Source organism: Vombatus ursinus, unplaced genomic scaffold (genome assembly GCF_900497805.2).
Source record: "Vombatus ursinus unplaced genomic scaffold, bare-nosed wombat genome assembly UNPS02014812.1, whole genome shotgun sequence".
Lineage (NCBI taxonomy): Eukaryota > Metazoa > Chordata > Mammalia > Diprotodontia > Vombatidae > Vombatus > Vombatus ursinus.
In genome coordinates, this window is record NW_020954590.1 from 5,761,202 (window position 1) to 5,786,967 (window position 25,766).

Genomic DNA, 25,766 nt, shown 5'->3' on the forward strand with positions numbered 1-25,766 from the left:
CCTGTGATATGGTTATATCTATTAAAAAATATTGTTCTGCAATTTTTATATATTAATGTTGCGGACAGGTTTTGTCTGGTAATACTCTAGTGTGTCAGATTGTTGCCTGAATTCTTAATGATATACTAAGGCCTATATTTGTTGTATCGGGATGTCCTCTGTTAATTTATGAAACGTGATGAGTTTCTGATGCATCCTTCTAATTACTTGAATCAAATTGTGTTTTTCTAGATATTTCATAATGCTAAATTTTTTGCAGCTTCTTTAGATGTGTTGCAAAGTTTCTACCATTTCCCTGAATAATTTGAATTGCTCATTAAGTACAGGCTTCTTAAGAACAACCTTTCTGTAACTGCTGATAACAATGACCTGTTCCTGAGATATTGCAATCACCTCTTTTTTCACAAACAAATTCATATGATTCAGTCATTTGTTTAATTATTTTTTGTCTATGTGTTCTGCTTGAATTTGTGTGGCTGCCCACAGAGTGCCACATTGATTTTGGCTATGATGTCAAGTGAGTCTTATTAATGAACTGATTCCTGTCCTGTACAACTAATATAAGAGAATTTCCATGAAATGAACAATGTTTTCTTAGGATCATAAACTCAGAACTAGAAGGAACTTTAGAGGTGATCTAGTCAATACCCTTACTTTAAGAATGAAGAATGTAGAGTCCAGAGAGATTAAGTATATTTTACAAGGTCATACAATCAATACAGTAAATTTTTGGGGTGAGGAAAGTGATGCCCAAATGTGGTACATTCATTTAAAGTGCAACTCTATTTTTTAAATGAATACACTTTCTATAGTAGAAGAGGCAGAAGGAAAAGGATATATTATGCAGGCTAATGTAGTTGTTCAATGACTATTTGGAAACATTCTTACAAAGTATCTTAAAGGAAAGTTATTAGACATGACTGCAATTTCAAGGAGTCACATTGGCACTAGTCTCATGTTTTGATAAGATTAGAAGTTTCCTGCATTTTATAAAATTTTATGTGACTAAGAGAAAATCTCTTCTTTTTAATGTACTGACTTTGATCTGCATGTAAAAAAAAAAATCCCATTGGACCAGATTCTAATGTAATTCCACCAAAAAAAATTCCCATTGAGGCCAAATGAATTCCAGTCTAACTCTAAAGCAATTAAAGCTTATCAAAGGAATTATCCTATAGAGTTATTCTGGGAGTGAACGAGGCCCAATGGAACTAATGCAGGCAGATCAGGGCCTTCGTGGCATCTCTAGGAATTTTTTTCTTGAGTTTTGTTCAATAGCTAAAGCTCTACAGGGTTCCAGTGTCGGGCTTGTGTGTTGAAAGAACTCAGCTTGAAGAGATTCATTCCATCTTCAGCAACAGAAATACAATCGCCTCATTTCCAAATGAGCAATCACATACAAAGTAAGAGAGTTAAAGCAGATTTTTAAAAATCCTTATAATGTAAGCTTAGGCCTAGGTCAGAAGAGCTCCAATTTAAAGAGTAATTTCTCTTTTTCTTAAAAAGGTTGGCACTCAAACAATGTTTGAAGGGTCACATCTGATAACCCACTACTTTCCTCAGTCAGTGTAGCCAACTCTGACTGTGTGTACTAAGTAACACAGGAAACTACTATAAACAAAGGAAGAGAACATGGGAAAAGGAAATAACGCTCTCTGTGTGTATATTTTTAAGGGTGACATTACATCACTTTCCCTGTCACACCTCATATTTTTCACAATATGGTACAATTCAAGAGATGTATTTTATTTATATGTTTATATAGAATAAATAGCTTTCACATTCCATCATAAGGTCAATATTTGCTGTCCTAATATTACAACTACCCATAAAGTGGTATAAAATGGAGAAAGGGGAGAGAAATACACATTTTCTAGTCTTCTACAGATGCACATGGTGATTTGCAGGAGTAAGAAATATTTACAATTTAAATAATAATAGTTTGAGTAACAAGTCCTAACTAATAACTCAATGGTAATTTTTTTTTCATTCCCAGAATACAGTATAAGGCTCTTTCATCATGCATGATCTGAGAAACATATGGTTTACAGAACATCATTTTTTATGACTTGTTCAATAAAGAGATAGTCAAACTTATTTTTGTACTGTTAAAACAAAATGAATGTCCCATGAAATAAAAGATAAAGTTCTCAGGGATAACTTGGAGGCCGTTTAGTAATAAACCAGTCCGTATTAATCATTAGCAAAATTATCACTACCTTTTTCCTAGAAGAGAAATAAAATTACAGACATCATTAAGAAAACTCCTGATGAAATAAAAATTGTCTCCTATATATTTTTGTTTCAAGTAATATTTTTTTTTCAATTCAGAGACCAAGTCTAGGCTCTAATAAGCAAACAAAAATCACATCAGATATTTAATTTCAACAAAAATAATATTACTAATACAGGAGAAACCCAAGATTGAATGAGTTTCCCTTTCAAATACAGTAATACCTCAGTTAACAAGTGAACTTGAAGAAGTTCCATTATAATGAATGCTAAACACACTTTTAAGATAAAAATCTTCGTAAATCATGAAAAGCAAAATTGTCTATATTAACAACTACAAGACAAAAATACCTCAGTGCATGCAAAGCATTTGTCATGTTCTTTTTAAGATAAGCATGGCACATCTTAGGTAAAATTGTTAGTTTCTTTTTAGAATGTTAGTGCCCCCGTGTTTTTTTTTCCCCTGAGTTGGTCCTTTCACAACTTCAGGCATTTAATGCCATCCTGCTTACTTTACCCTCACATTGCATGAAAAGTGGGAAGGGTTTGATATTTAAATTTTTCAGCTGACTTACACCTTAAGTAAAATTACAAGCCAGAAAAATATTTTGACAAGATATTTGATTTTTTAAGAATTTCTGGCATTATCAAAAAGGGTGGGAGAAAATGTCAGAGGGGAGAGAGCATACCTGAACTCGCACTAGGTTTATTTGACTGTCATGAAAGTAAACCTGTATTAATTCTTTTAAGAAGATTTTTGTGTTTGGAGTAGGGCGAAAAGAATGGTGGGAAGGGCTGGCAGAAGGTATAATCCATAACCTCCTATCCCCACCCCTGCAAATTTGTCTCAGTTGAATGTAAGCTCTTTTGAAAGCAATTTTCATTTTACCTTTGTATTCCCAGAGCATAGCACAATCTTTTGCACACTATAGATGATTAAGAAGTATTTGTTACATTGTTAAATTAGCTCAAGACTGGGAGCTGCTGTGAGTGAAGAGCTGTTTCCCTTTATCATTATCTTCTTCCAGAAAATGAAAACTGCTTTGCTTGGACACTGGTTTGCTGGAAAGCTCCCTCTTTCCAGACCCTCTTCCTACTCCTGACTGGACACAGCTCAACCCCCTTACTTTCCAAGACACACACACGAACACGTACATGCAAACACACACACACACACACACACACACACCCCACCCCACACCACACTATACCACTTTCCTACCCAATCCTCAGTTTTAAGAGTTTCAGATACATATTTTATTACTTCTGGAATATTTACCTTCATCTTATTGATCTTCTTATTTGCATCATAATCCCTCTTGTGTCACATCCTAAAATGTATCACTTTTTTTTTAACTAAATCTATAATTTTATTAACATAGAGAGTTCTAGGTGAGGTGCTGCTTCTACTAGTACAGGTTATCACCTTCTCTACAACTTAAAGTCTTAAGGAGTGCCTGCCGCACTCTTTGTCAGTCAACAGACATTTATGCAGTACATACTATGTGTCAGGCATTGTGCTAAGTGCTGGGAACTTAAAGAGAGGCAAAAAAAAACTATCCTTGCTCTGAAGAAGCTCATAGTCTAAAGGGATGATGGGTGGGGATAATATGCAGACAACTATGTACAAAGTCTATGTTAGATAAATTGAGAGTAATTTCAGAGGGTAGGTATTAAAATTAAGGAGGACTGAGAAAGGCCTCCTGGAGAAGGTGATACTTTAGCTGAGATTTGAAGGAGGCCAAGTCAGCTAGGAGGTAGAGGCTGGTGTCATTGGATAGCAGAGTACATAGAGGGGAGTAATGTAGAAGAAGACCGGGAATATAGGAATGGGCCACAAAGTGAATATGTATCAAAAATATGAATTGAAATGGTCTTCCTGACTGTTAGGCCAACTCTCTAATTTGATACACCATGCTGCCCATTAAAATGCATTCTTACATCTCTATTAGAATTTCTATCTTTAGTTTTGATATTTAGAACAAAGATTTTGGGGGGGGGATTTATTCCATATGTTACTTCCTATCACTATGCATAAGGGCTAAAAAAATGTTCAATGTCATTTTGTGCCATAAATTCACACCAAAGCAGGATGATGACCCTGCTTTGTTTTACAAATTTTAACTGTTGTTTAGTAAAATTGTAATTTGCTGACTATTTAAAACTGTTGTGCCCTGCCATGTGAGGGTTTTAATATAGTCCATGCAAACTGGAAACATGAGTGTGCTTGTTTTAAAACTGAAACTCATTGAAAGAAATTTCAAGTCCTAGAAACAAAACCATAATAATTGAACAAGTGCCTGTGTTAAATTTCCTCTTTAATTCATGGAAATGAATATATACTTCCAAATAGTATGCCTGATATCACCTGTCAATCTAGAGTACACCTAGAATCTGAGTACTTTTTTTAAAAAATCATTTTCTTTCACATCCTGTCTGGCCTGTCTGTTCTGTTCTATTTATCTGCTGTTCCGTAGAAAATTATATAGCCTCTAGTACCTCAAGTAGATTTGATCTTCTTAAAACATGAGAAATATATACATTGTGTATATTCCATCAGGTTGATAATTACCGAAACATTTTCCATACTCTCTATGTACAAAGTTAAGACTCCCAAGTGTTTGCACTCCACATGAAATATATTTAGATATACTTTTGGTAGAGAGGTATAGAAACAGAGAGAGAAAGCTAGGTAAAATCTTTTTCTATACTATGCTTTTATACCACATTTTGAAGTTGTATGCTCTTCTTGATTGAAACATGTATTTTTTTATCACGAATTACACTGTTCACTGAGTGAGTAGAATTTTCAGTTACAGTCAGGAAATGAAGAATTACCAATGTCGGGTGTTGATTTTTCCCAACTGTCTACAAAACTGATACATGCTACATATTCACATTTACAACAAATCAGAAAAAACTAGCATCATTCATGTTGCACCCAACTATAAAACACTGTAATGCAAATACTTAGAATACTTAGAGAACATTAACAGTAGTGACTTGAGAATATAACATGGTTCTTTTTAACATATAGCCATTTCTAGAATTTCACTGGATTGTGTGGACAGAGCAACTGTCAGAGCTGTCTATCAAGGCGAAATGAGATGAAGGCAGACAATGCGAGCTTTGTGAGTAAACTGAAGCAGCGGCTCCACAGTTTTCATTTCTCATCCAAGGGCACTGTGGGACCATTGTCTCCCCTTCCCTGCAAAAAGAATAGGACAATTATATTATGGAAATTCCTCCACAGCAGGTTTGAAAGTCTGTTTATGTCCAAATAGGAGGATAGTAAAAATGAAAAGTAAAAGTTTCATGACAGCAAAAGATAGAAATTTCAAAAAATACTTGTTGCTCAGACATTATATCTGTATAATTTCCCCATCCAATCCAACAGAAATGTATTTACATGGAAGATGATTCATTGGAATTTTTGTGGCTGTCAACCATGGCTTAGAACTTCAACTCTAGACTCACAAGGACCTGACTTAATACAAAAGACTCTTCAATAATACCTCAGTAAGGGCTCAGTCCCTGAAAACATTTGAACTTAATTTGTTTCTAGTTCTCCACTGGAGGCAGGGCTCTTCAGTTCCCCTAAAAACATTAGGCTAATAATAAGCATTTAAGCATAGAGTAGATTTATTGTAGGGCATACAAAGAACAGAAAAGAAATTCTGATCCAAGCTTCCAAACTATAATCCATCTTTGTGAGTACCACTTTTTCTTCCCCCCTTCTGCCTAGAGGTTCAGTCATATTTCTCACAAAGCTCACAGTATTGGCAGATAGAATCCCAGAAGCACCGGTCAGAATAAAGACCTTCATTAAGAGCAGTGTATGTACCTCGCTACTCACCTGCTTCCATCAGCAATCTGCTCTCTCCTTTGCTTCTACTTCTGCTACTGTTAGGCCAGCTCCTGGTTAACACCTCTATCTCTCAGCATAATTTCACAGTAATCACAGCCCAAGATCTCCTTGGACTTTGCTTGCCAACTTCTGGCTCTGCTGCTGCTAGCTCCCACCTCTACTGGCCATGCTAGGAGGAAGACCCTTCTATTCCTCTTTCACATTTTCCAGCCTTTTCCCATACCTCTCAGCATTATACAAAACTGCTACCCAAATCTTTATGGCCTTGGTCCTACCTCCAGCGTTATGGGAAATGCCTACCAAAAATCTTTTCACATGTTCACCTACACTGAATTTCAATATCTGACATTATTAGGTTTTAAAAAGATTATATCATAGAATCTAAATCAGGAGGAACTTCAAAGACATTTATCCCCATCCATACCCAAATAGAAATCTCCATGCAACATCACTAACAAATGATCATTTAGCCTCTACTTGAAGTCTCCCAATGATGAGTAATTCACTGCCTCCCAAGTCAGCCCATTCTACTTCTTAACAGCTGTCTTCATTACCTTATATTTCTTTACATAGAGCTAAAAATCTACCTCTGTGACTTTCACCTATTTTTCTGAATTTTTGGCAAGAAAAAAATCTTATTCCTCTTCTACAGATAGCACTTCAAGTATTCAAAGATATGGATTTTCCCGCAATACATGTTCTTATTTCTGGGTGAAATATTTCTAGTTCCAGTCTAGTAAATGTTTATTATTCACCTTCTATGTGCAAGACTGTGCTAACCTCTAGAAATGTGATTAATAAAAAGACAGTTCCTGCCCTGAAGGAGCTTACAGTCTAAAAGAGAGACAGGAAAGGGGTGAGGGATAGGGGAATATAAAGGGCTTCCAGCATGGGAATATCTTGTTCCATGGAGTTGAAACTAGGCAGAACAGCAGATGCAAAGTGGAGTAAGCTAAAAGAATAGCTTCTACCCTCTATAAAGGAAGGAATTAGGATGACTTTGGTACTCTTTTCCTCTGGCCCTCTAATCAGAAGGAAGACGAGGCTGAGGGCAGTGGTACACCAATCAAGGCCTGAGTTAATAGTATGGTAATTAGATTAGAAATGATAAACATATCCTGGAAGTAGGTACCACTTTTCATCATTTGTTAGTGATGTTGCATGGAGATTTCTATTCAGGTATGGATGGGAATAGAGTCTTTGAAGTTCCTCCTGATTTAGAGATTCTATGATATATATATTTTTTAAAACCTAATAATGTCAGATATTGAAATTCAGTGTAGTTAATAGTGTGGTAATTAGATTAGAAATGATAAACATATCCTGGGAGTAGGTACCAGGCAAATACAAAGTGGAGTTCATTCAAATGATCATCACATGGAAGACATTCAAAGCCTCTTACCATCCCAGTTACTATCATCCAGTTTGTCTGCAAGTAAACTTTCTTAAATATGATGCCCCAAAATAAAATATGATATTCCAGAAGGTTTGAGCAGAGCAGAATATCAAGTCTTTCACTTCTGTCATACATTTCTCCTATGACCTTGCAAGGTTACAGTGCATTTGACTGCTACATGACACCATTGGCCTCTACTAAGTTTGCAACACATGAAAAACTTCAGTTCCTTTGTTTTAGTATATTTCCCTCATCTTGTACTTGAATAGATATGTGTGTGTGTGTGTGTGTGTGTGTGTGTGACAGAGAGATTGGATGTGTCAATTGTGTCTGTGTCTTGTGTTTAAACCTGTCTAGGACTTCATTTTTGCTATTTCATTTAACACTTCAAAAATCTATAATTTTATCCCTCCATTGTCGGGGATCACACCTCCCTATGACTTAATAGAAGTCTTCAAGAGCTACTGTAGCCGAAAACTTCATCATCCAGCATCCAGACTGGTGAGTACAGGAGTTATTCTGAATTAGGCTGGTCCTAAGACACCTGATGTACCATTCTTTACTGCGATAATGCTAGAACTTTACATTGATCCTGATTTGAGTGTATTTGCAACCCTAGACTAGAGTGAAATTGACTAACCAAAATAGGGAATGAATCCATGCCTTAAGTTAACCAACCTTGTTGTTTAGACAGAGGAAGTCTGTCTAAAAAATAACAATATATTATAGTTGGCATAGGATATAACAACATTATGAATAATTGATTAAAATTTACTATTTCATTACTAAAAGTAAAAAAAAAATATGAAGCCTTACTATTCCACATCTACCACTTATTTTTTTCCCAAAATGCAATGATTAAAATTTCCAAATGTATCTTTTCAGATTATACAATAAAAGATTTTAAGTTGGGGGGCAGTTAGGTGGTGCAGTGGATAGAGCACCAGCCCTGGAGTCAGGAGGACCTGAGTTCAAATCTGGCCTCAGGCACATAACACTCACTAGCTGTGTGACTCTGGGTAAGTCACTTAACCTCACTTAACTTAATTGCCTCACCAAAAAAAAAAAAAGTTTTTAAGTTAATGTATTTCATTGTCCCTCAAAGGGATCACATAGCCATTTTTCAAACAATCCAATATAATCTCAACAGTAAAAATCAAATAATGTATTATAGTGTAGTAGAAAGAATACTGGATTTGATATCAAAGGAACTTGGTTCAAACCTTCTCAATCCTATATGTAGGACCTTCAGTAAGTCATTTAAATTCTCTGAGCCTCATTTTTCTCACCTGTAAAATAATGAGATTAGACTAGAGAATCTCTAACCTCAGATTTTTTGTGTACAAATTAATATAACTAAATTAACTGTAGTCTGTTCTAACCAGTCAGATGCAATATTATTTAAGTTGTTTTTTAATACCACTTCAATTATTCAGAGGTCACCTATCTGTTAATGATAAGTAAGAAACTGGGAATTAAGCAAAAAGGTTCTAGGGTAACAAAGTCAAAATCAAACCATCAATTAATCAACAAGCATTTATTAAATGTCTACTATGTGCAGGGCACTGGGATCCATGCTTGGGATAGGACAAAAAAGAAACAGTTCCTGTCTTCAAAAAGCTTATGCTAAACAGTGGGAAATAGCATTTATGAATATATATATATGTATATATATATAACATATATACAAAGTAAATGCTAAGTAGTTTCAGGGAGTAGGTACTAGCAACTGGGAAGGGGAGAGTGGAAACAGAAGTAACGCATGAACTTTTAAGGAACCTAGGATTTGTAAAGGGTGGATGTGAAGAAAGAGTGCATTCTAGGCAAGGGAGCCGGTGAAAAGCCATCGCAAAATCATGGAGACAGGAAATGGAATGGTGTGCGTGAGGAACAGTGATAATTGTTTGCCTGGACTATAGGGTGCACAAAGAGGAGTAAGGGGTACATAATAAGGTAACTTCTTTTGTGAAAATATTTCTTAAAAATGGAGCCCTTACAAAGCTATTATTTTGAAATAGGCAGAATTAACAAGACTTGGCAAATGATTGCATATAATTAATGGTGCAAAGTGAGGGAAAGAGATAAGTTGAAGACAACATTGAGTTTGCCAACCTGATTGACTGGAAAAATGGTGGCATCCTCATTAGAAACAGAGAAATTCAGAAAAAGGATGGAACAATCAGTTCCTAGTCCCAGGGATAGGACTAAAAGTGAACATATAGATCTGGGAGTCATCAACATAGATATGATAACTGGCTAAAGCCCAAGATAGTCTACATTTGGGAGATGGTATATTTACTCCCCCTAGCAACTGCTATGCATGCTCCTTCATCGTTACACCTTACCTCATGTTCCTCTTGTGCCATATAGCACAACTGTCTCCCAAATGCTAACCCAGTGTTCAGTAACCAAAATGCTGTCCTGGGGTCTATGACACACAGTTCCCCCCAAACCATCATTGGTACCATCCTCTGAAACACTTAGTATTCTATCCCATCCACAATTGAATTTGCTCATAGGGAAAGTTTTAGCTATATATGGCTCAGCTAAGTAACTAAAATGGATCAATCAATCAGCATTAATTAAGCACTTATTATCCTTTATTTGGTGTTAAAGTGTATGCGCTTGAGTCATAACAGAGCCCCTGGAATCTTTACTGTTTTAGAAAAAAAAAACATTTTGGTTTTCTGGTTTCCCAGCCCACAGCACAATTAACACAGTGAGCTAGAAGATCAGAGAAAGTTATTGCTAGACATGGATGGGCCCAGTGAGAGCAAAAACGAAGTGACAGCTATCAGCCTGATAGAGAAGAAACTGAAAATCAATAAAAAGAAAATCCAGGGTATCAAAGAGGATATCATGTACTATAGGCATCATGGGCCCTCCGCACCTCAAAAGCCCATTGGGGTGTCACTATAATATTGAAAATTTTAATAATTGAATGTTCCTAATGAGCTGGGTCATCAAGAAAATGTATGCCTACTAAATGTATACCTACTGATTTTATATACCTACTAAATGTATGTATACCTACTAAATTTCATTTAAAAAGGTAAGGGATTGTAACATGTTTTAGAAAGGTTTCCATCAACAGGAGTTGTCAAAAAAAATCCTGAATGCTTAATTCTGAATTGAGGCAAACCCTCAATTAGCCATATAATTCACTTATGTAGAGTATCTCATGCCAGTTAAATAATGCTGTATGTAATATAATTTATAATAATGACATTATATACATAATGATAAATAAAACACAAAACTATTATATGCCTCCCATCAAAACACACTTTGCTTATATCTCTTATGCATTTTTCATGTATTATTTTGTACTAATAGCTATTTGCACATGCCATATTCCCACTCCAAACTGTAAGCTCCTTGCAAGAAAGGATCCTGTCTTATCTAAATTGTGTACATTTCCCAATGCCTAGCATAGTCCATACAGATACTATGTACTTGATAAATGTTCAATCATTCAGAACATTTATAAGTAATCATGAAACAATTATTAATACTACCACACATATAAAGGTTTAAAGTTTACAAAAAAAAAATTCATCACAACAACACAGTGGATTAAGCACACAGTGCAACAATTATTTGCATTTTAAAGATGAAGAAACTGAGGCTCAGATTGATTTAGTGATTTATCCACAGTTGCAGTTAATAAAAGCTGGAGCCAGGATTTAAAATGAAGTCTCCAGACATCAAGTCCAGTGTCCTTCCCAATAAGTGAAGGTTAATTTTCCCATCAACTCTGACTACAAAAAAAATTTAAACTCATTCTCATAATAAAAGATCATAACTTCAAACATTTATTTTGTTGACTCCAGATAAAGCACAAATAGACCTTTGAAAGAATAAAGGTTTCTTTGGGAGATCCATCTTTCATTTAGGAACAATTAGATAATCTTTCCATTTATTCTTTTGCAGTTTTTAAACATTAATGAACTTCAATGGACAAGATGAAAAAGCTAAGATAATTAGCATACATTGAGAAACCTCAGTCTAACCCAAGATATGTATTTTCATGTGCATCTGTGATAAATTTTGACCTGTATAAACTATATAAAAGATAAATGTCTAGTGGTTCAAATGTTATTAAGAATTCATTCCTGATTGTATGGTACTTTAAGGCTGAAAAATGAGGATATTTTCTACCTACATATTTGACAGATATCATATATAAATCAACTGTGTCCCAAAGGTATGCTATGTTGGATATTTAATATTCATACCATTAAATTGTAAAGGAACAAAAAACCACAGTATTCTAAGTTGATAGACAGGATGAAGGCTTTCTTTTAAGATAATAATCTATTAAACAAACCTTGATAAATAATAGAATCCAAAAAACTCAAACAACAACAAAAACAAAGGGCAAATATTCAGGCAACTCTGATCTTCTGAAGGTCACTACTTTATAAAGCTAGGTGAAGTCCAAAGGTCACTACTTTACAAAGCTGGACTTGGAACCAGAAAGAATCATTTTCATGAGTTCAAATATGCCCTCAGACACGACCTTGGGTAAGTCACTTAACCCTGTTTGCCTCAGTTTCCTCATCTATAAAATGAGCTAGAGAAGGAAATGGCAAACCATTCCAGTATCTCTGCCAAGAAAACATCAAATGGGGTAGCAGAGAGTAAGACCAACTGAATAATAACATTATGAATAACAACAAAAAGGTTATTATTTAACATTTGTCAAATACCCCCCTGTATAGGATATATAGTTGAAGGCTCAGTAAATACGTGCTGAATAACAAAATTAATTCAAATTAATAATTCACATTAGGGAGTCAGTCATTTGACTACATTGATATCATTTTCATCTAGGAAGAAACTCTTCAATACTAAAAAGATATCATCTTCAAATCCTGGGCATGCTCATGTTTGTTATGGTTCTCTGAATTATCTGATATGACTTGCATTCATTGCAGATGCTAAATAATTAGATGGCTAGACCATCACTCCAATCAAACACTTTAGCAGAACTTGGAAGGTAGTCTCTCAGCATTAAATAATAGCTATATTGACCCCAGTATCCAGTACCTAGCACAATGCCTTACCCATGGTTGGCAGATACTATGTGTTTGTTTAATAGAATTTTCAATAATGGCATTATATGCTGCATTTTATTTTACTTATATCCCCCATATTCAAACTGCTAGTGGTGCAGTATAGAGCAAGGCCTGTAGTCAGGCAGCCCTGAGTTCAAATCTAGACTCAGACACTTTCTAGGTGTATGACCTTGGGCAAATTATTTAACTTCTCAGTTACCTCACCTGCAGAATGTGAATAATAATAGCATCCACACCCCAGGATTGTTGTGAATATAATATAATATTTGTAAGACATTTTGCAAACCTTCAAGTGCTATAAAAATGCTGGCTATTATTGTTGTTATCACCCACCACAGGACCTTTTATGTGGCAGGCATTCAACAAATAGTTGTTGAAGAAATTAAGTAAACTTAGAGCATCTCATGTCAGATTCTCCCAGATGCAAAAATTCTTGCATGTAGAGTAAGCCCACCAAATCAATACTTTAACAACTCAGAAATGAATAGATTCATCTGGTCTCTCCTAAGTAAAAAAAAATCTAATCAGAAAATTCAAATAACCAGAAATGGTATTATAGTACTTTGCATTGATCATGGATTCACAGTTGTGATCTTGAGGCACTACAGGATTCTGAAATGCCTTCTAAACCATCCAAGAAAGTTTCACTTATTTCAGCAGTTTTGAGCTTCAAATTATCTTTTGCAAAGAGTCTCTTGGGGCATGTGAATGAACTCTCCATAGGAGGATTTCCTCAAATGCTACAGTCAGAGGTAGCCAAGTAAAATAAAAGCACATGTACACACACCGGTCTGACTTCTCTATTGTCTCTGAATGTCACAGAACTGACCCAACTTCAAGAAATATTTGAATCAGTTCCAGAGCTTTGCAGATTAAGGCAGGAAAGTTGCATTTTAAAACAAAGTCCAATGTTTCTGTTAAAAAAGCTGAAAGGCAAGAGTTCAGAAGCAAAGTCATGTAGAAAATGTCTCATCCCTTCCTCTCATCACTCTTTTCCTTCTCCCTCCAATATGGATTATATTGTTACTTTTTAGGAAAATGCTCATCTTTTTCATCAAATCCAAAAATATCAGCACCTTTATTATTTCTTCCTAAAAATTCTGGAACAGCTAGCACACTGAATAAGGTGCTGGAGATAGCATTAAGAAGATTAAGGTCCCAATCTTGTTTCAGATGCCTGCCAGTTGTGTGACCCTGAGCAAGTCACAAAGCTATCTGAGCCTCAAGTTCCTTTTCTGCAAAGTAGAAATAATAATAACACCTAATTTACAAGGTTTTGTGAAAATCAAATGAGAATTAAATATGCGAAGCATTTTGGAAACTTTAAAGGGCTATATAAATGCTAACTATAATAAGGAGGAGGAGGAGGAGGAGGGTAATGATGATGGTGAGGATTTTGCATGAGTTGTTCTGGCCCTACATTCTGAGGGTGAGGTCTGCCACATTTTACTCCTACCCCCAGGGTTCTCTGGTATCCTGAGGTGGGTTAGGAATTCTCTTTTTTCTGCCTTTGGCTCTGGCCTCTACCAATTGTTTTGCCCCATTTTAGGAGTCTAGTGACAGGCACCCCAATTCCATTTAACCATTTAATATCCAGTTAGTTTTTACAAAGATATTTACTTCAAAGATACAGAAAGAACAAATGTATAAACATTTTCCCCAGTACCTTAGGGGCATAATTAGTAGATTAGGTTTACAGCTTAACTCCGATTTCATATAGCGTTAGTCCCATCAAATTCAAGTTCAAAGCCCCACTGGACCAACATGCCAAGGCTTCTTTCCTAGGCTGCCTGCATCACCTGGCCTGAATTCCTCTACTACTATATCCCCATGTTTCAAGTACTAGAGTCAGAAACTCCACTCCTTGTACCTAGAACTAAAAAAGATAAATGAAAAAATACAAACCCCCAGGTCCATTTCTTAGGGTCACATAACTGAAGGGAAGAGAATGGTGGTCCCCAGGCCCTACCCCCTTACCACATTGTGTCACCAACTATGAGTGAAGGAGTCCTTTATTTTCAGATGAAAAAGCACATGCTGTGTTCAGTCAGGTAGTTTTAAAGACAAAGTTCCAGCTATAAAACCAATAGATAAAGGCTACTCCCAAGCATATGATAGGCTACATAGCATGTCCACATATGCACCAGTTCTCCTGTTCCCGAGAACTAGGTCACCCAGAAAATATATATGTATATATACATACATACACATACATATATATTATATGTCAATTTGAATATACTATACATAGCATACATATAAATTATGAGGGGCAGTGTAGTATACCAATAAAAAAGCATTTATTAAGCATAACTGTGGTGCATGGAGAGAAGTAATGTTTGAAAAGGCTAGAGAGTAAGGAAAGGGACAGGTTGTAAAGAATTTTAAATACTAAATGGTGTCTATATTTGATACTAGAGGCAATAGGGAGCCGCTTTAGTGGAATTAATTGAGCTTGGGGGAGGAAAGGGGTGTCAGGGCTGCATTTTAAGAAAACCATTTTTCTAGTTCTGTGGAGGACAGACTGAAGTGGGGAAGAGATTCGAGGTGGGGAGATTAAATAGGAGGCTATTGCAGTGGGCAAAGTGACAAGTGACAAGAGCCTGAACTAAGGTGGAGGCTGTGCTAGAGGAAGAAACAAGTATGACAGAGATGTTGTGGAGGGAGAAACAAGATTTAGTAATTAATTGTTTATGTGGGAGTGAGTGTGAGGAGGATAACACCAAGATTATAAACATGTTATTGGAATGGATGATGATGCCCTTGATAGCCAAAAGTAAATCAGGAAGAGGGCTGGGTTTGGGGGAGGAAAGATAATGAGTCTTGTTTTGGACAAGTTGAATTTGAGATTTTGATCTTGAAGTCAGAAAGACCTGGGTTCAGGTCCTGCATCAGATACTACTTGCTTTGTGACTTTAAGCAAGACACTTAATCTCTCAGTTCCTGTGGATCAATCTTTCAGATTATAATTTGCAGACCAGATATTGATTTGCGCTTTGACAGAGAGAGAGGCGGACAGAGAGACAGAGACAGAGACAGAGAAACAGACACAGAGAGAGCCATTAATGAACAGCAATAAGAATGCTAACCCAGAGGCAAACTAATAGGCATGGGAGCACTGAAAAATTGCTTCCAGGTTCTAGCTTCTGCACTGCCATAGAAATGTGATAGTGATTGAATTAGTTCTGGCAAAATATATCTCAGTGTCTGAACCTACTTTAGAGAGGAGAAAGGAGTGCTTTAAATATAATGGATGAGCATTCTGTAAAATTAGAAGTCTATAATTAAAAAATCAAATGGAACGTCTGTGATCATTGCTGTCACTGTTAAAGAGATAAGACACAGAACAGCTCTATATATTCATAACCTAATACCTTGTACATAGTGGGCACTTATTCCAAATGCTCCATCATCTCAAAGAGGTGGTAAATCCTCCAATAATTTGGATCATACCTGATTCACATCTGACAATTCTGTGCAACTTTCATCCATGTTCTAGAAATTCACCATTGGTATCTACACATTGTGCTGGGCTCCTTCATTAAATCTTCTTGACATTGGGAGAATACTCATGTAGCCATGCAGGCTGTCCCTTGGTTTTCCCTCACTCTTACTATATGACCAAACTATCTTCCTTTTCAGAGCGTGTATTTTGGGTGATATCTTTTATCCCACTTCACCTTCCTCATTTCTTGCTTGAGGTCTGCGGCAGCCTGCTCACACTCACCTTGCATCTCTCCACTGCCCTCAATTTCCATTCTTTGGAGACTGCAGTATTCTATGACTTGCAGTTACATGATATCACTGGAAGGATATATTCATTTTAAGAAGATAGGCTTTGGTTTCAGGGAGAAGGATGAGGTCATTTAAAGAACAATACAATCTCCCAAAAGCAATCTAGCTTTCTCTCTTCGTTCTGTTTAATTCAGGGCAGTTCTCATTTCATTTGCAGTCTATCTAAGATGTGTGTATAGACATGCATACATATACAAACACACAGGCAGATATGTAATATCTAGTTCAGACTTCTTCAGTATACTTTTGATGAAGTCCAGCTGCTTTTCTCACCTTTGTTTTCTACAAAATCACTTCTACTTCCTCAAAAAGCACATCCAGGAGGCTGATGTTAAGAGTCCAAATGTATTCTATTGTCTTGTATGATGAAAATATTATAAAAATCTTTAAAAATCATTTCCACTTCTTTTTTCTTTGCTTTCATCCTTACAATTCATCTATCAATGTTTTGCTAATGTGGGTCTCTTCCCAAGCTTTCTTTAAGCATGATTTTCTTCTCATAGTTCCTTATTATTTTATAAAGTGATACTATTCCTAATCTTCTACCTTCCTTCTTCATAAAATTTTACAAATGAGTATATATTCTGAACAGGTGCTACTCTTAGCAGTCATATCATTCTGCTTGTCAAGTAGGTCAAGATATTTACTGACCAATGTGATTTTTAGGCTCTTTTCTTTTCCTTGTTAAGCCAACTGATTTTATACTGGTTAAAATTCTGTTTGTTGTTTATTGCTTAGTTGTTTTCAGTCATATTCGACTCTTGATGACCTTATTTGGGGTTTTCTTGGCAAAGATACTGGAGAAGTTTGCCATTTCCTTCTCCAGCTCATTTTACAGATAAGCAATCTGAGGCAAACAGCTTTAAGTAAATTGCCCAGGGTCACACAGCTAGTAAGTATCTGAGGCCAGATCTGAACTCAGGCCTTCCTTACTCTGAGTCCTGTACTCTATACACTGTACCATTAAGTGCCCTGGTGCTCTAAGTGAGACATGTATAACAAGTATCATATTGATTTCCTTCTCAATGAATATAGGAACAGTTGTAAGTCAATTCAATTCTTTATGATGTTTTTTGGCATTCACCATGTCTAGCACCTTCCAGATTCTCTTAGCAGAAAGTATCCATGAGATATAGGTGTGAGGCTCCTGTTTGTTTTGGCAGTCAATGAGTGAACTAAACAGGACTGTCCCACAGGGACTCTGTCCTGGGCCCTCCTCTCTTTTTCCTCTATTCTTTCTCACTTGGTCATCTCATCAGCAACTGTGGATTCAAATGTCATCTCTACACTGATGACTCCCAGGACTACTTATCCAACTCTAGCCTCTCCTTTAACTTTCCCTCCAACTGACCTCACACATCTTGAACTGGGTGTTCTATAGATATCTTAAACTCAATATGTCTAAAATGGAACTCATTATCTTTCCCCTCAAAGCTTCCCTTCTGCCTAACTTCCCTATTCTCCCAATCACCCAGGCTTGCAACCTGGATCATCTTTGACTCTTCATTCTCTCTCTCACTCTCCATATCCAGTCTGTGGCCAAGTCCTGTTGGTTCTGCCTCTATAATATTGCTCATCTCCTCCCCTCCCCTTTTCTTCTCTGGCATTACCACGACCCTCATACAGACTCTCATCAACTCACACACGGACTATTGAGAAACCCTGTTGACTTGTTTTCCCATCTCAAATTTCTCTTCACCCTAATCCATCCTCCACCACTCAGCTTTCAAATTGATTTTCCTTAAAACTCAGGGCTAAGTCACCCCTTCCCTTCCACCATTAAATAAACTACAGTAGTAGCTCCCTATCACCTCCAAGATCAAATTTGAAATCTTCTACTTGGCATTCAAAGCCCTTTATAACCTGCTTCCTTCCTACCTTTCCATCTTACTCTTTATACTTTGCCTATACACATTCTCTGTAGTCTAATAACACTGGCCTCTTTGCTATTCCTTGCACTAGATACTCCATGTCCCTGTTCTGGGAACACTGACTGTTCCCTATGCCTGGAATTCTCTCCCTCCTCATCTCCATCTCCTACCCTCCCTGCCTTCCTTTCAGGTACACTAAATATCTCACCTTTTACAAGAAGCCTTTCCTGATACCCCTTAATTCTAGTACCTTCCTTCTGTTGATTTATTCTGTGTGTGATTTGTTCTACATACTTGTTTACATGTTATCACTCCCATTAGACTGGGAAGTTCCTTGAGAGTAGGGATTGTCTTTTTTTGTTCATTTTGTTTTGTCTTTCTTTATATCCCCAGTACTTAGTACAGTGCTTGGCACATAGAAGCCACTTAACAAATGCGCATTATAAATAAATGCTTAGCTATCTTTGTGGTGGCAAAAAACTGAAAATTGCAGGGATGCCTGTCAATTGGTGAATGGCTGAGCAAGTTGTGGTATATGATTGTGATGAAATACTACTATGCTATAAGAAATAATGAGCTTGATGATCTTAGAAAAACATAGATAGACTTGCAGGAAATAATGAAAGTGAAAATGAGCAGAATCAAGAGAAACACTGCATACAGTAACAATATTATTTTAAGAACAACTTTGAGTGATTAAGTCATTTTGACTATTATAAATACCCAAATTAACTACAAAGGACATATGAAGGAAGATATTATCTGTGTCCAGAGAAAGAACTGATAAATAGAAGTATGTGTAGAATGGTTTTGCAGATATATATGTATATATAAACACATATATGTATGTATGCACACATATACATATATGCACATACATATGTGTCTGTGTGTGTATAATAGGCAAGGTGGGGGAAGAAAAAAGGAGGGAAAAGTTACATGATAACTTTATTACATATTTAAATATATACATATATATTATATATTATCATATATTTAAAAGAAAAAGCAAGTTGCACGTAATAGATTTGCAGTTTCATGTACAATCATCTTTTTTTCTACTCTGTTATAGAAATGCTTGTTTTATTTAAGTTCAGAAAAAATAAGTGAAATTAAAATAAATAAATAAATGCTTATTGACTGATGGAGTAACATTAAATAAGGACAATAATATCTATAGGAGTTACCCAACAGATTTTTTGTAAGGATTAAATGAGAAAAAGTTTATAAAGCACTATATGTGTCACTTGTTATTGTTGTGTTATTCAAATTGGGGATACATATGAATATAATCCAGCTCTTTGCACTACTGATTTAAAATGGTACTGTGCTCATAATATGGAAAATTTTGCTAAATATTTTCTCATTTTAATCACTGTTGCCTTAGCAGACAAGAAGAGTTCATATTTCAAAATGGTAGTTTTAATGCAAAGGAAGAGCCTTTTGTAATCTTTGAAATATTACTAAGAAACTTACATTTTTATTTAAATATTCAGCTCCTTTACCATTTTGAACCTATTATGTTAATATAGTACTTGATCCTCCTTTTATGCATTAATCATATTCTAAAGTGTATTAAGTCTTATTACCTCAGCAGAATTCTATATTCCTTGACTTGAAGGCCAACATAATAGAGTGCTTTGAACATAGTAGATGCTTCATATTTGGGGGAAAGGAGAAAAAGGGCAGGCTTATAACTAGGAATTGTGGTGTCCCAAAAAAATCAGGTGAGTGGCAGAGATGAATAGAAAGGGAACAAAATTTGGCAATACCAGAGAGAGAGGTGTCTAACATGACTTACCCTCAAAGCTGGAATTGGCAGGGAATAGGAGGAAAGGTGGGCCCTAGAATTAAGAACCTTAGGAGTGATCATCAGAACAATCCAATCTTTGGACTGGGTGAGGAAGTGGTGTTGATGCAGTTTGGAACTGCAGGTGCCAGAATATGAGGTGCAGGTATGGCAAGTAATGGGACTATTGTAGAGAAGAAGAAAACACCCAAGAAATAGGCACCCAGGGGTCAAGGCTTAGAAACTCCACCCTATTTATTGTATACATGCAGAAGGGAAAAAGAGAAGGAAGGAGAAAAGAAAGGAGGGAATGAAGAAAGAAGTAGGAAGGGAATATTTTGGTCAGAGGCCAAAGTTATACAAACCATTGTTATGGAAATTAGTTAGCAAGGTCCACATTACCTTGTACAAAAGTAACATAAAACTTAAAATTGTGCTTTTAAGGTTCATTTAAGGTAAACCTGTGTTATGAAGCTTTGACACTTTCTCAATCTCAATTAGCACTAAACTAATTAACAGAACTGTTTTATACACTACAGTGAATCACATTTTTCTTCTTCCTTGCCTAATCCCTTGTGTGTTGTAAGGGTGATTGAGTATCTAATTACTTCTTAATTGAATGCACATATTATACATTTTTCACTAGTTCAAGCTTAATGCTTTTGGTCTAGAAATCAAAGTCAATGAAATTAAGTTGAAATGGAATTTGGGCAACTATTGTAATGAGGAAAGGTTTGCATTAAGCCTAATTATAAGTAAATGTGGGTTTTCAGTATTGTTTCCTATGAAAACATTTAAAATACAGAAATGTGATATAAAGGACTGATTTAGATTATTAATGACATTATTATTCATGTTCACAACATTATATTCTATATTATTGAGTTGACCAATTTTAATACTATGGTGTGTATACCACCAATGAAGTCTGAATGGACATTTACATTTGCCAAAAATTATGTTTCCCCTTTCAGCATGCCATTATAAGCAATCTAAGATTGCATTAAAATAAGATTAAGATGGAGATGGCATTAGGTCAAGAAAAGTTTAAATTTAAGGTTATAATCAATTACTTCATGAAAATATATTTATTTGCTAAAGGTTACCTTAACTTCTCAATCTCTAAAATTCTATGCAAGCCTATACTTTTCAAATTAATATTTTGTGAGAATTATATTGTTTTAACATTGCACAGAATGTTTACAAATTGGAATGATTTCATCCTGAGAGTCAATAAAGTTTTTCAGCAAAAATGTTTAAAGGGGGGTGGGGTTCATATAGAACAGTAGTATTAAACTCAAATAGAAATGAAGGCCACTAAACCATATGGAAGGATCCCTGCAGATGTATATTGACCTTAAAAACCATCATGATTGTGGTTGTGGAATAGCCTAGATAAATTTGAAAAGAATCATAACCAGGAGGATTTTTTTCTTACGTACAGCAATTAATAAAAAACAAATCATAAGGATAATCTAATTTATTGAATTATGTTTGAATTATTATTGTAATCATTAAATTTAAACTTGAGAATTACTGATATTCTGTGAAAGTATTTTCTAGTTTTATTATAAGATTATATTATATATTTATATATCATATTATTTATTATATTTATTATACTTATTTGGAAGAAAATAGAAACTTTCTTGCTTTATAGAAATCTGATTATTTTGACCAGTTTTCCTAGTTTTTATTTTAAAACTATATTATAAAGAAAACCACTTAGTGGACAATAAGCAATTTGAGGACAGACTTTTTTTTCATTTTTGTATCCCAGTTTCTAATACACTTTATCTCATATGGTATATACTTTAAATTCTGTCTGATTGAAATTTGAATGAAAGCAATATCTCTGAGTCTCAGTTTCCTTGTCTGTAAAATTAGGGGTTTGAACTAGATGGTATCTAAGGTCCTCTCCAACTCTAGATCTATGAATGTATGATCCTATAAAAGTTTCAACACAGACAGTGTATTCCAAGATATATGAAGTGACTTACAGATGTGGATTTGATAGATATTTTTGTCAGTCAACAAGCATTTATTAGAAATAGCTAGATGGTAAGGTGAATAGAATGCTGGATCTGGAGTCAGAAGATCTAAGTTCAAAACCAGCTTCAGACACTTCCTAGTTGTGTGACTTAACACACAACTTACTTAAGTTACTTAAGTAACATCTGTCTGCCTCAGTTTTCTCATCTATAAAATGAAGATAGTAATAGTACCTATCTCCCAGGATTATTGTGATGAAAAAAATGAGGTAATATTTGTAAAGTGTTTGAAAACTTTAGAGCATTATATAAATGCTACCTATTGTTATTATTATTTATAAGGGCACTAACTGCTTTTGATATATTATACTCTGCACCCCCAAGTACCTCTGATTTATTTGTTCTCTGTGTTGGTTTTCATCCCTTACACATTTCCTTCTCATTTTCAATTGTTTTGCTCTATGTCAAAAGACTGTCCAATTACCTTACACCACCACTCCAACTCATGTGATCCTTCCAATATACCTACTCCATTTTGTTCCCATGGTGAGAGGTCAGTTTCAAGTCTTGACATATTGCAAGAAGTAAAAGGGCTGTCTCTATTACTTATGCTTCAACACTTCAATAATCCTTCAGATTCTGTGAATCCAGCAATACGGATACTCTTTCTGACAGTACAGACTTAGGTAAATGCCTTCTCATCAATTTCAGTGGATCGTGCCCGTATCTTCCCATAAATCCTCCCAATATACTGGAAACTTCCTCCAAGTCTTTTGATATACTGTGGAATGTAGAATATCAAGATGACCATCAGTTATGCTTTACCTCACTTCACAGTATTGATAGGAATTTGACCTACATCACTTTAATAATTTCACTCTCAGTCAACTAGCATTTATAAAGCATCTACTATGTGCCAGGCACTGTGCTAAGCATTGGGGAGATACAAAGAAAATCAAATATAGGCCCTGTTCTCAAAAAGTTCACAGTCTACTGAGATAGACAGCATGTAAACGACTAAGTACAAACAAGTTATATACAGGATAAATAGGAAATAATCAACAGAGGAAGGCACCTACATTAAAGAGAATTTGGAAAGGCTTCTTCAAGGAGATGAGACTTTAGCTGTGATTTCAAAGAAGCCAAGAAGTGGGGATGAGAAGGGAGAGAGCTCCAGGCATAAGGGACAGCCTGTGAAACTGATAAGTCAGGAGATGGGGTACCTAGTGCACGTCAAGCAAGGAGATCAGTGTCACTGGATCATGGGGAGGGGGAAGGAAAGGGAGGATGGGGGAAAAACATAAAAGAAGGATAAGATGTAAAAAGACTGGAAAGTCAGGAGGGAGCCAGATTCTACGGGGTTTTATAAGCCAAATAGAGGCTATTATATTTTATCCTATTGCCTCCGGGAATACTAAGTAGGGGCATTAACATGGTCATGTTATGCTTTAGGAAGATCAATTGAATAGCTGAGTTATAGACCATAACAAACTAAAAAAAAAACAATAATTAATATGGGGATCCCAAGAAAAAAAAATTCAGACCTAAATGGAGAGTTAATAATGACATACTGAGTAACAAGTGAGTCAAAGAATAAATACCTACTGATTTTAAATCCCTGACTAAATTTCATTATAACAACCTATCACTTATACAAAATCTTTTTTCCTAAATCTCAGTAGAAGTTCAAGCCACTAACCCCAAAGTTCCACTCTTTATGCCGTAGAGATACAAAAATTAAATCATTAAGAATTTATTGATCAAAAACTATTCATCAGCAGCTGTGGTAGGTGCTGTAGGGGACACAAATATAAAGACATGGTCCCTGACCTCAAATATATCATAGTCTGATTGAAGAGGTATGACATGATCACGTGAATGTGCTTTCATTCATACAAGTATTTTCACAATTAAAATGAATGAACACATATATTAAAGTACATGGCCCCAGTACATTTTCAGAAACATTTTTATGGAGACATTTTTGGTCTAATGATAGTCTGAAATAAATGCCGAATTTAAAAGAAGATACTGCTGATTTACCTTTAATATACTCTAGTTAACACAAAATTGGACATTTAATGAAGTCTTTCCTGACAATCTTGTAGACAAGATGTAGAAATATTGGTTGGATGATAGTGCAATTAGATGGATTCATGGTTGATTGAATCATTTTATCCAGGGTGTGAGTTAATGGGTCAATGTGACTAGAGACATTTAATATTGTCCTGTCATGTTTACCAATGACCTAGACTAATGAACAGTAGGAACCCCTATCAAATTTAAAGATGACACAAAGTTGGAATTGAGAGCTAGTATGTTGCATTATGGAGTCAGAATTCAAAAAGTTTTCAACAAGTCAGAATGAAATCCCCACTTCATAATTGAAGCTACTTCTCCACCTTCAGTCCAGATCTTCATATTTTTCTCTCCATCCCTGTATTTTGAATATAAAACACACAAGCACACACACACACACACACACACACACACACACACACACACACTGCCCATTTTTAAGAAGGGGTGTGGCTGTAACTGAGTTCATGCAGTTCTGTTTTCCCATCAGTTAAATGCCCACAACAGGAAAAAAGGAATTGCTTCTGCTTAGCATCACTCACTCTATCCCAAGCAGTGGGTCAATTCATTCATCTTTATTCCTCTAACACAGTAACCCTTCAAAATGTTCTATTTGTTTTCTTTAACATTTTTCACAAGCTTCAACTTCATGCTGGGTTTTAACCTCTCTGACACTATTCTTTTAGTCCTGTGCTGAGCTTGGATTAGTTCTTAGTCGCATATCTTGGCTTCCTTCTTTTACACACATCCTTTAAAATAAAAGTAGCTCATATTTATAGAGTGTTTTATAATTTACAAGGTACTTTCTTCACAGAAATCCTGTAAGATAGGTAGTATAAATATTATTACTTCCTTTCTGCAGATAAGGAAACTGAGATTCAGAGAAATTAAATGACTTGCTTATGGCCATACAGTTAGTAAATGTCAGACTGGAACAATGCTTCCTTTATAGTTATATTCAGATCCAAGAATGGCATTTCTCACCACATTCTCTACCTTTGAAAGATTAAATTATCAGCAAGAGAATTCAAATTTTACCAGATAATCTTGCTTCCACTGAGAAAGACTATTAGCAAGCTAAAGTCCCCCAAGACAACCATATCCTACCTCTAGGCCAGGTTTGCAATCTGTCAAAAATCTCACCATCTCTCCATCTGGTTGGGTGACCTGTAGTACACTAGTATACATGGTGATTTCACTTTGGTTTGTCCTTTCTTTATTCTAACCCAAACACTCTCCTTTATGTATCTTTCCTCAGATTCATGGATTTCCCTAAAGATGCCTAAATTTTTTTAAATCATCTAGTTCAACTACCTTACTTTATTTTTGAAATGTTTTTAAAAACATCACTCTCGACCCCTAATGATGCCTTCCCCCAACTCCAACAGAATCCTCCTTTATATACTTCCTTTTAATATTGTGACTATTTTGTAATTGTTCTCCTGTTTCTGTTTACTTCAGTCTGATCAGATCATAGACATTTTCCCAAGCTTCTCTAAGTTCTTCATCTTAGCCATTTTTATAGCATAGCAATATTCTATTACATTCATATGCCACATTTTCTTCAGCCATTTCCCAACTGATGGGTGCTTGTTTTCCTTCTGGTTATTTACTCATACACACACACACACACACACACACACACACACACACACACACAAAAA

General features: G+C 35.6%; 1 protein-coding gene across 2 annotated transcripts in view; it reads right to left on the reverse strand.

Moving 5' to 3' along the window:
* Positions 1 to 676: 676 nt before the first annotated feature.
* LOC114054257 (carbonic anhydrase-related protein) overlaps positions 677 to 25,766 on the reverse strand; it is a 183,067-nt gene continuing 157,977 nt past the window's right edge. For both annotated transcript variants that reach the window (XM_027877438.1, XM_027877437.1), the window contains exon 9: positions 677 to 5,440. The gene's annotated coding sequence lies outside the window, so the exon portion shown is untranslated. The remainder of the gene's footprint in view (positions 5,441 to 25,766) is intronic.